Consider the following 17,958-nt stretch of genomic DNA (forward strand, 5'->3'; position numbering starts at 1 on the left):
GGACATTATAAGTTGACATTTAATAAGACTGAGAAGTCATTTACAAACTTTACATCCCAAATCAGAAAGGAAGGAAGGAAGGAAGAAAAGAAGGAAGGAAGTAAAGAAGGAAGGAAGGAAGGAAGGAAGGAAGGAAGGAAGGAGAGATTAGATTTTCAGTCATATTAAAATAAGAATGAGTTTTAAAATAAAAACATTTAGAATGTTGTTCCACTGCAATTTTTAAAGTCATGGTGATATTACAATAACATCTCTGGGTCACAATTTTATAAATGATTATTATGAAGAAAGAAAAAAAGTCTACTAGATACATCTAACATTTCTACAGAAATTATCATTGTAAAATAATTTCAATTGGGGTTGTAAAGAGTTTTCTATAAATTTGTTTAAATATTTTTCCTAAAAAGTTTGGCTATTTTAAAAATAGTTAATATGTTGCTGTATAGTTAGCTTTTCATTTCTACAATGAATATTTCAGGCAGCCAGCTTTAAAAGAATACAGGTTAATTTGACCCATAGTCTGCAAAATTAGAAGTGCACTGGTATCAACTTAATGAGGGGCCTTTCACTTTATGGCATCATGGTGGGAACGTTTGAAGGAGCCAGTGATTATATCTCAAACAGGAAGCCAGAGAGACTGGCTGGAGGTGGGATCAAGCATGGCATTGCATTTTTGGTGCTGGGGCTCCAAACCAGGTCCTTGTGCATGGTAAGCACACACTCTACAACTTAGCTGTGTCCTCAGACTCCAAAGCTCAGGAATTGAAAGCAACCTTCTCAAGCCAACCAACAAGGGGTCCCATGTGACCTACCATAATCCCTTCCAAGAGGACAAGTCCTGTGATCTGAAGACTTCCTATTAGGACTCACCTCTTGAAAGTCCCATCAGTTTCCATATAGCCTCATTAAAGATGAAGCCTCTCACACATGGACCCTTATGGGACAAATCATATCAGACCATAGCCCTTGTGTTGTTTAGACTAAATGAACTTTGGAATATATTAAAATTCTTGATAAAGAAATCAGAATTCATACAATAATTAATTCAAATATACAGAATATTTGCAAACATATATGTATACACATATATATGTATATATATTTACATATTTTTATTTATATATGTTATTTTCATTACTTGATTCACTTGATAGTCTTTTTTTACAGTATTTGTTAATTATTTATTTACCAAGAAAAACTATTCCTAAGCCCACATATTCAGTTTTATAGTTCAGGAGCAGAAGTCAATACAAACTTCCAAGGACTTCAATCCAAAGAAATTCTTTATATCCCCAAAATCCCTTTGCACTCTGAAAGATTCCAGCCCTCCTCATCTCCTCAAAATCTTTCATGGAATCATAATTTCTTTGGTAGAAATATATATATGCTTTCTTTCTTGGTCCAGTCACACCAAACTTATAGAGAACTGCAGCCCCCAGGGCGACTGTGAATGCTAAAACAATATGAAACCACGGATGCTCAGACAGAAGACCCACATCTGAGGTTTGCCAAAGTGCTGGAGACCATGGCGGTTATTTTCCTCCACACCAACGTTTTTCCCTGTACATGGAGAAAAAAAAAATGACTTGATAGTTTTGTTGTGGCCTGAGTTTAATCAATGTGGATTATCAATTATAAATTATCAATTATGAAATATTAATAAGTAGGATCATAGGATTATGTGATAGGTGTTAGAGAATAAATAATGTTAAGCTGTTTCAAAATGTTAAAAATTGTTTTTCTGTACTTCATATGTCCATAGGTGTGCGAACCCAGGATGTGGTTGTCTGTTCTTGCTCTTCTAACTGCTTACTCAACCCTTGTGCTGCTTGCTTGCCTGTACTGACATTTTTTGAGGATGTCATTTTTTTCCCCTTATAAACTCCATACAGCTTGGACCCAGCGCTGTTCCTGGCAGAGACGATTTGGGTCCTACAGGGAGCAGTCCCAGCTGGCTAAATAAAAGACTCTCTAATTTGGACAAAATTCAGACTGAGAGTGTTTTCTGAGCGATCAGCCCACAACAGTTTTTGGGTGTCCTTGTTTTGGCTATGTACTGTTCTTTTTTTTTTTTTTTTTTTTTTTTTTTTAAAGAGAGAGTGAGAGAGGAGAGAGAGGGGAGAGAGAGAGAATTTTTAATATTTATTTATTTTTTTTAGTTCTCGGCGGATGGCTATGTACTGTTCTAATCCCAGTAAGTACAATAGTAAATAAAAACGGCAAACTGGCTTCTCTTATAGGTTAATATTCTAGTGGAAAAAGGAAGTAAAATATAAAACATTCATATAAAACATATTTTCATATAGTTATTAGTGCCGCAAAGGGGGAAATAAACATAAAGTAATAAAATATATTTATTCTAGAACTGTGTATTGGAGTGGGATGCTGACTTAAAAAGAATTTTCAGGGAACATTTACTGAAACGATGATATTTGGAGGGACTGGAGAATGCCTGTCAAGCGTCATTACCGACTGAATTATGAGTAGAAAGAAAAGCAAATGTTGCAAAGTCCTAACATGAAAATTGGCCTGGTGAATTTAGGGAAAAATCGTGAGTTTTCTGAATGGAGCTTAGTGAATGAAGTTTGTTACATGATAAGAAGAATTGAATCATGCAGCACCTTGTAAGCTCTAATCAGGGATTTAGGTTTTCTTCCCGGGGAGAAAGAAAGTCATCAGTCAGTTTTAACTAGGGTCATGCTCTTCATGGATTTCTAAGTTAGAAAGATCATTTTTCTCTGTAGTGCAGACACTGCAGGGAACCAAGGATGTCTAATAACCAATCAGTAGACAGGGAGAAGAGAGTGGTTTAGATAGAGGAGGTAGTGATGGAGATGACAGAAGGAAGTGAGTAGAATGAAGCTGGAGTGGATTATAAGAGCAGGAATGAAAAGGATTTCTGAGATTGGCCTGTGGCTGGCAAAGAGAGGAGCCAAATGAAAGCAGCTGGGAAGCCACGACTGGCGATCCACGGAGGGATTAACAGAAACTATTGTGACTCAGTGAAACAGGAGGTGAAAAAAGGAAATAAAATGCAAATGATTTCATGGCTTCTTTGAGGGTGGTAGAAAAGGGTAATAGTGGTGAACTGAAGATAGAGTCAGGATTTGTTAGGTATGTAATACTATGAAAAAAAAAAGAATAGAAATTGTGAAATCCATGACATTAGATAGGGTATCCAGAGGTGATAGTGAGAGAACCTGCATCCTCTGAGAGGTTCTACTCTCTGACTCATCTACTATGAGGATGGGGGTAGCAAGACATGTCTTTTACATCCCTTCCATCCTTCTAAGTCATTCATGTGCTTTATTCCACTTACTTCCAGATGCTGACATTGCGTGTTAAACAGTAAAGTCAAGCAAATGTGAATTGATCATTTGCCTCTTGTCTGATAGTTGGCATTTAAAAATACCTAAGAGTGGAATGCACACTTTCTACCATGTTATCTGCAATGACTTATAATGACTTTTGAGTTGGTGGAAGAAAGATTACCTATCTACATCCTGTATTATAACACTATTTTAAGCATATTTTAGTAGATTTCTTCCTTTCTATAAGTTCTTTGAGAATTTGGTTGTTGTTCATTCATAAACATGAGTTATGAGTTAATATATTTTCACTTAATAAAGCACTATTTTGCAAAGTTACTAGGCTGTGAATTTTTACAGTGCTTTCTCTGTAATAATTCTTCCATGATAGTAGTGCTTCCATGATTTTCTTAATTTACTAATATATGTTTTATCCACAAAATCACTTCAGACACTTCTGGATTTGAAATTTTTCATTTGGTTTATCTTGTAGCAGCTCCTTAACTCGAAGAGATTTCCTATTAAGAGAAGGCAATAAAACTGTAACTGGGCCATGTTCTATGGTTCTCTTCATTGTTTATAGATCCATTCCCCATGCCTTACCTCCCTTGTTAGAGAATTTTTCTTCTAAGTCCTTTTCAAAACTAAGCTCTTGATTTTATCGGAGACCTGGAAATCATCCACATTCTCATGCCTATTGCCACCATCTGTTCTTATGAAATAACTACTTCTCAATAATAATTTGATAGCAGTCTCTCAGGACTTGTATAATAGTGTGATAGCAACATATAATGGAATTGGAATATTTTATTATTTTCCACAATTACTAGTTTACTTCTTCATAGAGAGGAAACTTGCTTAGTAGGTTTCCTGACTATGGAAAAAATTCACTGCTTGTTTAGCCATTAAAAGTTCCACACACGGTCACAAATTCATCAGTATGATTAGCTTTCAATAATATACTAGTTAACTTACTGGGTGGCAGTGATATATATATATATATATATATATTTATATTGTGCTAGGGATCGAACCTGTGGCCTCCTACATATGCGGCAAGCATTCTACCAACTGAGCTATATCACCAGCCCTCCTATAATTTTTGAAGCAACCTGGCCAGTAAATGACAGCACTCTTGTTTTTCTCTATTCTAATTTCTAATGACCATGGGACCACAGCACCTAATTAATAGTGAGGAAAAATAAAGTTATTGAACTTTTAAGAGCACAAAAATTTTATGTAGGTAAGAAATGCAAATTGCATAAGCTCATCACAAATTTCATAGTAAAAAGCTTAAAAGTTAAACAAAGATAAGAATGGTAGATATTTCTAAAACTTGAAAGGTATGCCATTCTACATAATTTAATTAGTCCTATTTAAATTTATTTTTGGAGGTACATTCCTAATTGATAATGATCTTAAGTGGTGATGTTGCATACTAGGCTTTATTAAAGCTGTTTTACCTGGGTGACACCATTCAAGCTAATATGCCAAACAAAATGTAGCCTAATTAGTACAAATGAAGGGAAAGAGGCAATTAGCCATGGGGGAATAATGAGCAAAGGGAACTGGTAATGCAGATCTAGGGAATCATGAAAACCTCCAGGCAGGAGGCAGACAGCTAGATGTATTCACCTATTATTCAAAGTACACCTTGGAAAACGGGAGTTTTAATTCATCCTCCACTTTATTTTAACTAAGATATATTTATTCACAATATGAGCTTGAATTGATATTTTTCATCAGTAATAAGTATGATAAGTAGGCCATGTAGATTTTACTAGAAATATGTTATGCATATGATAACAATTTTCATTAAATATCAGAGTACTCTATAGCATGCAGAAAAGATTAGCACACATTGAGGCTGCAGACACCTAACAAGAGAAACCTAGATTTATTATAATGAGCTCTATGTTTAAAAGCAAAAGAATATAGGTAGTGTTTTCCATTGCACATTTTTAAAGTATTTGGTATTAGCTCTTAAATACAATATATTTGAATAATATATCCAATGTATTTGAGTAAAGTCTCTCTTGTTAGTCGTTGTATTAATTGTCAATAATTTTGGAATTCTTAAATAGATCTAGAGAAATGTTTGGAGGCAAAGATAGAAAATGAGAAAGCTACAATTTTTTTTAACTTTTTCTTCTATCTGATATGTAAATTCTGCCTATGTTTATAACTGCCTGGCATGCAAATATCTTCTTATAAATTGAGATACAAGACCAATATAACTTTACATAAATAAAGCAAAAGAGTTAAAGCATACTCCTAAGTGATTAAGACATCTCTGGAGAGTGGCTTATACTTGGATTATTATCAGTCATGTAAAATTGTAGATTAGGAACATATAACTTGAAAAAGTTGACACCAAATTAAACCCAAACATTTTCTGTTGATTGCACTACTAATGGTTCAATATGAAATGATTTGAGTTATTCTTCAAAGTACATATTCATTCTTCAGCCAGAAAAAGCCAGAATATGAGTACATTTCCTGAATTCATTCTCACCTAATACAGTATTTAAACCCAGGCATATGACATAAATATGTTAAACTCATACTGAAATATTTTGGTTGAGAGGTGGTAAAACCAAATTTTAATATACTAGTTCTACTTGCCAATTTAACAGAAACAGAATTGCTTTAATGTGAGGAAAAATCTCCTCAAATGTAGATACTTATGGCAAATTCTATCTGTAGATTTTAGTTGCATTCTTCACTGTAAAATAGTGGTTTTATAATTTACATTTGAAAGTGTTATAAAGCTGTTACCAACTATTTTTGTACCCATTTCCACAAAAGTTAGTGTTTACCCAAAAGCTGTTTCACTTCTGTTTATAGAAAAGTAAACATGTTAGTGAGAGCAGGTCTGAAAATAAAGACTGGTTTCAGCTATTATTATGGTCTTTGTTCTCAGATTAGTAGTTGCCAGTACGTTTATCTCACTTTTTAATTTTTTTACAAGTATGTGTAAATGCTGGTTATTTGTCTAAGTAAACTCCTGCTATGCTATAAAGACAAACAATTAATTATTCCAAACCCTAAACACTCACTTGTCACTATCAAATACACAACATTTTCCTCTTCCTTTGCTTACCTTTCAGCTAGATTTTGATAACCCTCCCTTTGCTCTATAGAGAGCTGCTGAATACCCTGGAAGCTACAGCCATGTCTGCTTCATGCTGACATGGTTTCATGTTCATATATGATAAAAAAATCCATATTGAAGGTGTTTTTTTCTTTGTCAAATTATAAGCAAAGAATATCAAACTATTTAAAGTGTCTCCATTAAGAGTTCAATAAGACAGACAAAATAGAAGACAACAATGTGATATCTATGTATATATTCTCTTCAGTTAGATGATGCAATAAAATGGTAAAAGCAATTGTTCCTGGAAAACCACAAGAGGTGGTTTTATTTAGGCACATTTGGGTGTATATTATTTATGTATTATTGAGTTTGCTTTCTGACATAACTTTCTTTACCACAGCTCTATGGTTAAGCAGGAGGATCAAACAAAAAAGAAACATAGAAACAATGAAATTGTGCCATATTGCTATGGAAAGCACAGCTACCTTTGGTTTTCATTTCCAAAACTCTGTTACAACCCACGAAGAACAAGACAAGCACAGACATGTATCATAACATACAGAAATTTTAATTGGACATTAGTTAATTTATAGAAACCATCATGAATAACTGCTCTAAAAATTCAGGTTGTTCTAATATGCTCTGATTTACAACTTTAAAGTTTTCCAATTTGGATGCTACAAATAAGGAAATGTTGGATCCAGATTTGTAAAATTTACCAAATAAAAAGAGTAGTGGAAAAATTGTCAAAAATACAAATTTTATAATTGATATTTACATAACTTCACATACACATGAGGACATGTGTATGGATGTTTGACATGTATTAAAAGACCTCTCCCAAAGCCTGCATGTTGTACATTTTTAATGTAACATATATAGTCACTAAATACACTAGAAATTATATTTGACCTTTTATGTACAATTCTGTGCAGGCAGATGAGAGAGGTTGTAATAATGCCAGTTCTCTCTACTGGTCTTGCATCACCAACTGTGTGTGTGTGTGTGTGTGTGTGTGTGTGTGTGTGTGTGTGTGAAGTGGCATCAGATATATTAAGCCAAATTAGAGCACAGAAGAGATATTTAAGAAGGAAAAAAAAAAACTCTGGATAATATGCCAGTCCCAAGAATATAATTTCAGTGTCTGTGTTTCTAATATTGTCTTATAATTTTTCCCTCTTTTTGAGAAAGCAAAATGAAAAACAACAATATTTAGAAATAAGGAAAAAATGCTTATGTGATCTGTACCTTTGGGACAAAAGAAAAAAAAAAACCTTGATAATACTTGAAGTCTCATTTGCTAGGAAATCAGAATATCAAATAATTTTAGTTCTTACTAAATATCGAGGCTTTTTATATAGTGCACAGAAAATGTGCTGTATGCATCAAAGCAGGTGGGAGGGAGCGCTCTGGGCAGCTTTCCTGCAGGAACTGAACGGAGTGCAGCACTTTAGAAATATGACACAGAGAGAAATTCTCATGCACTTGGGTTTCTCACAATAACAGATATTTTAAACAGCAAAAATTATTTTTTTTAAAGAGAGAGTGAGAGAGGGGGGAGAGAGAGAGAGAGAGAGAGAGAGAGAGAGAGAGAGAGAGGAGAGAGAGAGAATTTTTTTAATATTTATTTTTTAGTTCTCGGCGGACACAACATCTTTGTTGGTATGTGGTGCTGAGGATCGAACCCGGGCCGCACACATGCCAGGTGAGCGCGCTACCGCTTGAGCCAGATCCCCAGCCCGGCAAAAATTATTTGAGAGCAACAGCTCAGAGTTTACATCATCCAAGATTACTGGCCTGTAAGCTTCAAGGAAATGTTATGACAAACATATGTAAGTTTAATAAATAAATAAAATGTATACTTGAAAAGATAAAAGTAGTATTATAACCAAACACAATGTGTGAACTTTAAGAGTTATTGGGGAAGATAAAAATAAAAATTTAATATTAGATGTAATTGTTACATTATGTTTTAGAGGTAATAATATAGACACTCTGAATGTGAATAGTTATTTGAGAAGATATAGTATCAGGAGATGTGAAGTAAAATAGTTAGACTTGAAGGGTCATAGAATCAACCCTATTTTTTCTAGTGTACATGAATGAGCACACTTCTGTGTTGTGCTCATTTCACACTGCACCACGCTAACTGAAACACGTGCTTAGAGAGGCATCCAATGTTTTCCAACTCTCAATAGTCATGAAAATCAAATTCCAGCATCGTGAGATCATGAAACCAGAGTTATGTACATATATATATATATATATATATATATATATATATATATATAGTTGCAAAATAGTAACCATAAATGACTCTCACTGGTGGGTAAGTAAATCCTTATTTTATTATCTTTTCAATTTTGTTTTTGTTAAAAAATCAAATAAAAAAGTTAATGTCTTTGACTTATCTAGACTCACACAATCTGGAAAATTATTCCTCTGATACACATACACAAACAAACACATACGTTTTCTGTCTGTCTCTCTCTTTTTCACATGGGAGGAAATATATTGAACAGGTGTTAGAGAAAGAATAATTATCATTTCACACTCATGGAAAGTATTTAATATTTCACAAAATTGCTGTTATAATAGTTTGGTATAATGAATATAAATTATTTCATTTAATTAAAATTATATAAAACTCAAAACTGTTTAGAAAAGCACTCACTAAATGAGAGCAATTTTTGTGTAAATAATTACCTATGAGTTATTTTAAATACATTGCTGTTCATTAGAGTTGTATTATCAAGATCATTGAAACCATAGAACCAAATATAAAGATATTCAAACCAAGTAGATAGGAAAGTCTATGAAATTCTTATCCTAACTATATGTTTTCCTACTCATAATGCCTTACTCCCATAAGAACATGCACATGGGCTGGGGATGTGGCTCAAGCGGTAGCGCGCTTGCCTGGCATGCCTGCGGCCCGGGTTCGATCCTCAGCACCACATACCAACAAAGAGTTGTGTCCACCGAGAACTAAAAAATAAATATTAAAAAATTCTCTCCTCTCTCTCTCTCTCTCTCTCTCTCTCCCCCCCCCACTCTCTCTCTCTTTAAAAAAAAATGCTAGTAGAAAAAGCCCACTGATGACTTATGAGGCTTTTTGGGTAGGGGATGAATATTTCTGGTAACACAATTTCAGATGTTTTACTCTAAGTTAAAGCAGTGACATGGAGCTTGGAGGCCTGTTCTAGGGTAATTTATCAGTGAGTGTATATAGCATTCTGGTTGGTACTCTGAGCATTTCCCCTTAAAGTCTGCTCCTGATAATGGTTGTTAGAATTATTTATTGCTAGGCATGATAATAAGTTCTTTACATAATTATCTCATACAATTCTCAAGATAACTCAATGCAGTACGTTACGGTTATAACCAGGATGATGGAGATTTGGAGGTTAAGTGCCTTGCGCTAAATCACTCTCTGATGGGGGCACAGTTTATGTTCCTATCCTGTCACATTATCACTACTGTCTTGGATGTTAGGAACACTAATAGCTCAGGGGTGAGGACCAAGTAATTAAAAACTTCTCTTTTAAGCTCAAGCATATGTTTTGGCCTTTAGTTTCATCATAGGTGCACTGTGGGGGCTTTGGACTACTTACAGCACTAATGTCTTACCCTCTTCATTTCCAGTGTAAGGCTGCTTGCCATATTATCACTATAAAAACATACTTTTGAGTGTACCTGGATGAATGAAATTTGGGCTTTTAACTCAGTGTTAACTGTCCTGAAGTTAGGAGAACATGACCCTGGATTCTAGGGATGTACACCCGACTCAGCTTCATCAGCTCCTGATGGCTAGGGGAGAAATAATGGGGTGGCAGGTGATAAGAATTTCCCCACATCCATGCCTTAGAGCATGAGGGTGTTGGTGTACTTGTTTTATTATGGGATGAATAGAGTATCTTAGGCCATAATAATGGGAGGGAAGATGTCTACCCCAACTCCAGCTCTGGGAATTTCAGCAAACTGTTCTCTTTTGTTTTTCTTCCTGAAAAGCTGATTTGTCACCCATACCCTTATCCTTGCCATTAATTCTTGTTCATCTCTCAAGATTTAGCTCTAAAGTCACTTCCTTTGTGACAACCTTACTGAACATACACTCCCTTCCCGCAAGCAGAATTACTAGTTATCCTATTTAAAGCAATTTATTTACTCCTCAATAAAGCCCTTAACACCACTCTTGGTTGTTTTTGCACCTGGAAGGTTGTAACCTTTCTAAGGGCAAGGTCTGGATGTTGGAACTCCCTTTGTCTTAAGCACAAGAGATTAACTGTTCTAGGAACTGGGGATACTATGCTTTCAAGGGGGTTGACATGTGGTGATGATGGGATTGAAACACCATCTTGAGGCACTTGAATCCCCATAGTTGGGAATTTGTATTGAAATGTTACCTTCATAGCAAGGCATTCCATGACTATTGTATTTAAACTTGCAACCCATTCCTGAACATTCTTTATATTCCTTCCCTACCTTGTTATTGCTTATTATTTGTTTCCTCTCCCTCCATAACATAAATTTCAGTTGGACAGTGACTGCTGTCTGTTGTATTCACTGGTAGACCCCAGGACTCAAAACAGTGCCTGGGATATCATTGGTGCATACAGATATTTGTGAAATGAATTAATGAATGGCATTCACATTCTAGGATCTGGCACTCTTTTGTATGCTCCTGGGCCTGAAATTAAACCTGCCCAGTTTGTCACCCTACAGGTGTAAGGTTGCCCCTGGCCCAGTTCTCTTATAGTTTTCCTTCTACTGAGTTTTGCTTTGAGATTTCATTCCTGATGACAACTTTGACCTAGTTGGAAGTGCTTCCTCTCTCTTTTTCTAAAGCATAGGTCTCTGGATGGAAACTTCTAAAGTATAAAAGTAAAAATGCAAAGATGTTATGCTTCTTGGTGGTAGGAATGAGGGCTGCACATTGGGAGGAGGGGATGTGGATTGTCAGATGTCCTGAGGCCTTTTGGGCACTTGGCAAGCTCAGGAAGAGGTTGAAGAAAGTTACTATGCAACAGGGAAGTGAACAGCTCAAAAGAATAATAGATGACACAAATTAGGCTTCTGGCCTCAAGTCACCCTTAGCCTTTGAGGTGTGAAATAGTTACTGAATTATAAACTTTATGGTAAAGCAATAGCTGAGTGTGACTTGTGTAGTACTTGACTAATTCTATACTAGGTTCTATACTAGGAGGACTATGCAAGTGGGGAAAACCATTGTGTGACAGAAAACAAAAAAGTGCTATTTCGTTTAAATGTGTTTTGAAAGGTTCAGGAAAAGGCCAGAATCCCTTCAAAACAGGCTTGGTGCTGGGTGCAGTGGCGCATGCCTGCAATCCCAGTGGCTTTGGAAGCTGAGGCAGGAGGATTGTGAGTTCAAAGCCAGCCATTACTCTAAGCAACTCAGTGAAACCCTGACTCTAAATAAAATACTAAATAGGGCTGGGGATGTGGCTCAGCGTTTCAGTTCCTCTGAGTTCAATCTCCAGTACCAAACAAACAAACAAACAAACAAAACAAAAACCAGACTTGGGGGCTGGGGCTGTAGCTCAGTGGTAGAGCACTTGCCTAGCATGTGTGAGGCACTGAGTTTGATCCTCAGTACCAAATAACAATAAACAAATAAAATAAAGGCATTCTGCCCATCTACAACTATAAAAAAAATTTAAAAAAACAGACTTGGAAGGAATTGAGCCCTGGAAAATGTGGTAAATATTTTACCATTTAATATATGCTAATTTTTTTGAAACTCAAGTTTGTACAAGAAACTACTCAATCTTTTGAACTTTTGAACTTGTACAAACTCAAGTTTGTACAAGAAACTACTCAATTTCTCCATGAACTTCAAACATTTGGAGTTACCCAGAACTCAAATCAGTGGAGTTTTCTTGATCCTAGAGGTTCTCATTTAGCCTCAAAGCTTTAAATAGTATCTATCAAGGTACATGTCACTCCCAAATTTATATCTCTGACCTGGACCTTTCTTATAAGCATTAGTTTCATATCTTCACTGAACTATTTGACATCTCTTCTTGTCTGTTTAATAATATCTCAAATATAACATAGCTAAAACAACTCCTCATTGCATTCACATTCTCAACCCCTTCCTTTAGCTTCCCTTATCTCAGTAAAATGGCACCATCATCCATTTAGTTGCTTAACCCAAGAACATGGGGTCACCCTTCATTCCTTTCTTTTTCTTACACCACTGCCACATTTAATTCACGAGGAAGTCCTGCCAATCTGATCTTCAGACTGTATCATGTATTCTGTCACAGCCTCCACCTCCTCTGCCTATGACCCTAGTCCAAACCACAAGGCTGCAATGAATATCCTTGCATAATACTTAAGGATATACACACACAAGTATTTCTGAGGGTTGGCTTTCTAGTAGGAGAATTTTTGGGTCAGGGAGATGTTGATCAAAGAGTACAGAGTTTCAGTTAGACTGGAGGAGTATATTTTAGTGATCTATTTCACTACATGGTGACCATGTTTAATAATAATGTAGAATATACTTAAAATTGTTATATATATGTGTGTGTGTGTGTGTGTGTGTGTGTGTGTGTGTGTGTGTGTGTGTGTATATATATTTTTTCGTGGTTGTGGGGTTGGAACCCAGGACCTTTCATGTGCTAGGCAAGCACTTTATCACTGACCTGTATTCCCAGCCCAAGAATAGATTTTTGACATTCTTACCACAAGAAAAAATAAATGGGTGAGATGATAGGTATGTTAATTCGCTAAACTGAATCTTTCTAAGAATGCATAGACCTAAATATCAAATTGTTTCTCATAAATATAGACAATTATCACATCAATTAAAAATAAATAAATAAAATATTTATACATTTAATATTTTGAATAGGCAAAGCCAAAGCGACATCCTTCCATGCATACTAGGCAAGCTCAATACTACTGAGCTATGTCCCTAGTCTGTGACAATCTTCTGAATTTTTGCCAGTCTGATGTGATGGGAAGGAGTCAGTAGAGCATGAGGAACCAGAAAAGTCTTTTAATTTTGCTTTGCTTTAACTACAGGAGAGAGATGAGACAATTTATGTATAGATAGCAGAGAGCTTGATGATGCAAAGTCCTTGAGCAAGTTGAGGGCGGGTGGGGTATGTGCATTGCAGAATGAAAAGGGAGAAAAGATGAAAAGACTGGCCTCAGAGAAAGGGAGATAGTTCTTTCATTGAAATGGGAGGGAAAGAGTGCAGGACTGATGAAGCTGTGGAGAAGGAACTGTGTAAAGGTAGTATTTTGAAGGTGACACCCCCTGTTTACAAAGGTCTAAAATGGCATTTGAGTGGGATGAAAAGAACTCTGTGGGGGTACATTATCAAAATTATGCATACATAGATTAAAGTATCATGTTGTACACCACAAATACATGCATTTTTGTCAATTATACTCCCATAAAGCTAGAAAAATAAACAAAAAGAGGCTTGGATAATTTGAATTTGTCTCTACCTCCAGTCACAGAACCTGTCTATCCCATTCTCTTTAGTGGCACTCATTTACCCAGGTCTAGAAATAAAGTGCAGAGAATCTAGTTTAAGGGATTTGTCTGGGTGACTATGACTGAAATATGAGAAGGCAGGAGATTGGATGGTGCTAGCAAAAGTAGACTTGAAATGATGGGCCACTGTGACTTTCTTATCTGGGTGACCAGACCTTGAACAGGAATAATTTGTAAGAGATATGACATTTCCATGGTGTCTACACTGTTTCCTTGTTTGTAGCTCTACCAGTTTAGGCATTAGAATAGCTTTAGTATCAGTGTCTTTAACTGTTGCTAGCAGCTTATCAGAAAGTATGGATTGATTTACTGAGAATGTACAATCTGCCCACTGATTGCCTACCGTATGCCAGGATCCTGCAGTAGGTCTGTCTGTCCGTCCGTCCATCCATCCATCCATCCATCCATATACTTGAGATGTTGTAGAGATGAAGGTACACAATGGCTTTTTTTTGGAGCTTATTTCAGCAGAGTAGGCATATGTTAAATGTAATTAATTATTATTTGCAGGCCGGGTGCAGTGACCCATGCCTGTAATCCCAGTGGCTCTGAAGCCTGAGGCAGGAGGATTGTGAGTCCAAAGCCATCCTCAGCAAAAGCGAGGAGCTAAGCAACTCAGTGAGACCCTGTCTCTAAATAAAATACAAAATAGGGCTGGGGATGTGGCTCAGTAGTTGAGTGCCCCTGAGTTCAATCCCCGGTCTGCCTACCAATATTATTAATTGCAATTGTTGTAAGTTCTGTGAAGTTCAGTTTTTTAGAAATAAAAATGTAATGTTGCTTTCTAATAGGTTTTATTAATTTATATTTGCCAGCAAAGTATGAGAGTACCTCTTAAACCTTCCTTTTTAAAAACTTAACATTGTCTCTATAAAATTTTGCTGAGTTGATTTGCATAGACCCTATATGCATCCTCCCATGGACTTTAAATAATCCCTTGATGATTTATAATACTTGATGCAATGTAAATGAACTGTACTCAATTGTTATACTATATTGCTGTACTGTTTAAGAAATTATGGCAAGACAAAGGTCTGTACCATTCGGTACAGATGCAGTTTTTCTGAATATCTGCAGATGTTGAATCTGTAGACATGGAACCTGCATATACAGAGAGCTGATTTTTATTTCTGTTATTACTAGGCTACTCAGTTTGTGACACTTCCTTATAGCAGCCTGAACAAACTAAGGCAGAGACCAAAGAGTTTTGACAACTGAATGTGATTCTGGATCAGGGGTGGGAGAGAAACTAGCAATAAATGACATTATGGAGAAAATTTTTGCTGAATTGATAAGCAAACAAAAAAAAAAAACCTTTATTGCCTGTGAGTGTAAAATGTTTTCTTTTTGACATCTGTTGGCCACTTGATTTTCATCATTTAAGAATTATCTCTTTGTGCTCTCTATTGGATATTTACCTCTCCTTGATTTTAGTAGATTTCTTTCTTGTTTGAAACCATGAATTACCCTTCTTTTTCCTCTTCTCTCATCTCTGAAAACCCCAAAGTCTTTCCCTCCAGTCTTTGTGGCCATTCATTTTTTATCTCCTTTGAACTTCTTCCTTACCTAGTTTGGTGTGTTGACAGATCTGAGTATTTTTTTTATTGGTTGACCAGGTAAAAGCTAACATAATCAACTGTTCTCCTTTGCTAATCTCATTTCTCAGAGGCAACAATGTTAAATTTGTGTCTATTTCCAGACATTTTTCCATGCCTAGATAGACTATTTCCATCCATTCATCCAACCAGTCTCTCTACACTTACGGGTAAAAAAAGAAATACAAGTAGAATCATAGTATATATGTTTTGTAAGGTATTTTTTGCTTAATATGCAATAGCAAGTGTTCAGTGTCAGATATATAGAACTATCTCCTTTTTCTCAACTGTATAATATTCAATTGTGTATATGAACCATAATTAATTAATTTTCTATAGATTGATATTTATATTCTTTAATTTTTTGCTGTTTCAGACATTGAACATATATATATATATATATATATATGTGTATATATGTATAGTATATGTTGACTATATTATGTTGAATATCAGTAGAATAAGGTTTACAAAAGAGTATGGCTCTATCAAAAAAGGGTGAGTGGTGCTGAAGACTAGGAAAGGTCTAGGAAGGTAAAGACTAAGAATTTTCCATTGAATTAGGAAACTCTTGGTGACCCTAGTTAGAACACTTTTGGGGGAATGTGAGGTGGAAAACTAGACTTTGGTGGGTTAAGAAGTAATTGGGGAGATGAGGAGGTGGAAGGAGTGTATATGGATAATTCTTTATGGATACTGTTTTTGAAGAGCTGAGAAAGGGTAGTAGTGGGGGAAGGGTTCAGATATGGGAAGTTTATTTTTAATAATTTAGGAGGAACTTTAATATCTTTAAAGGCTGGTGGGAAGGAAGGGATAAATGATAAAGGAAAGTCCTTATTGGGCAAAGTACTTATGCCAGATGGGAGAGGATCCAGAATGAAGTGGAGGATTATCCTGAATAGGTCTAGGTGAAAATAGATTTATATATTTGGCAGGAAGCACTTGTCTGGTGGCATTTATATTTCTCTATGATGTAAAAAGTAAGACCAATCTCTTAGAGCAGGAGTTGAGATGGGACAGAGTTTGGGTTGGATTTTTGAGGTACCTGAGGATGGTTTAGATAGTTATCATGGGGAACAGGAAAGCAAGGACCAGGGAAGCATAGTTGCAGTGCCAGGGAGTGTTGAGGTAAGCTTGGTAACCAATAATTCATATGGATAATAATCTACCAAATGGATTTTGCTTTTCACTAGATATCAGGAGTCCCTGTGTAGGCATAAAGTACCTCAGATTTGTAATGCAGTTATGAGTTATTAAGGATGATGGATGAGAGTGCAGTTGAAATAATAGAATCCAAACCTTCTAGAAAAGGAAGGGAAGACACGAGAAAACTGACAAGATGAAAGTAGAAGGATCTATGGAAGACTGCTCCCATGAGGATTGAGAAGAGGCTTGGGGGAGTCACTAAGTGAACAGACTAGAAGGTTAGGAGGTTATAGTCAGAGAGTAGTATTGAATTAATGATATCAAAGGTGGTGGAGTCCTAAATGATAAGCTCTTGGGTGTGGTTGAATGTTACATGGTATTCTTGATGCTATTCAACAAATATTTACTCAACAAATATTTATTGTGTGCATTTTCAGGCCAGTTAGCACCCTAGGCATTGAAGAAATGAACAAAATGAAATCTTGCACCCTCACAGACCCCAAAACCACCAAGTCCCTTCTCTCATATAGCTTACAGTCTAGTGGGGGAGATTATTTACTTTTTAAATGTTTAATTCACATGTAATAATTGTAGAGAGTCTTTATTTTATTTTATTTTGGTACTGCGGATTGAATTCAGGGACACTAGACCACTGACCCACATCCACAGCCTTTTTTTGTATTTATTTAGAGACAGGGTCTCACTGAGTTGCCTCACTTTTGCCAAGGCTGGCTTTGAACTTGCGATCCTCCTGTCTCAGACTCCAGAGCTGCTGGGACTATAGGCGTGTGCCACTGTGCCTAGCAAGAGATTCTTTATTTTTATACAATAAAAGGGTATCTTTGTTGATATGCTGATTCCTGCATGTAGTTCTATTTAAAATTAATAATAATACCAGGGTCAAATATTAAATACTTGGGACTAGGAAAGTATATTTAAACATTTTGGGTGCTTTGTTTTATTTTAAAGTATACTAAATGAATTATGGGAATTTATACCTCTTCTTCCTTAGAATTTTTAAGGCACTTTTATGTACTATGTCAGTATTAAAGATAAACAAATATATACAAATCTAATTTGAACAGTTTAAGTGGTTTTAATTTTTATACTTTATTTTTTAAATATTAGAACATCGCTTCTAGATGTAGAACAGATGTTGAGAATATCTGTACTAATCTTACAAAAAGGATTTGATACCATGTGTAAAGTAATTATGGTTGAACAGTTTAGGAGTGAAAGAGGGCTTACAGTAAGTTAATACCTTACATTTATTTTATA

This window comes from Spermophilus citellus (genome assembly GCF_964194105.1).
Source record: "Spermophilus citellus genome assembly, chromosome: 16".
NCBI lineage: Eukaryota > Metazoa > Chordata > Mammalia > Rodentia > Sciuridae > Spermophilus > Spermophilus citellus.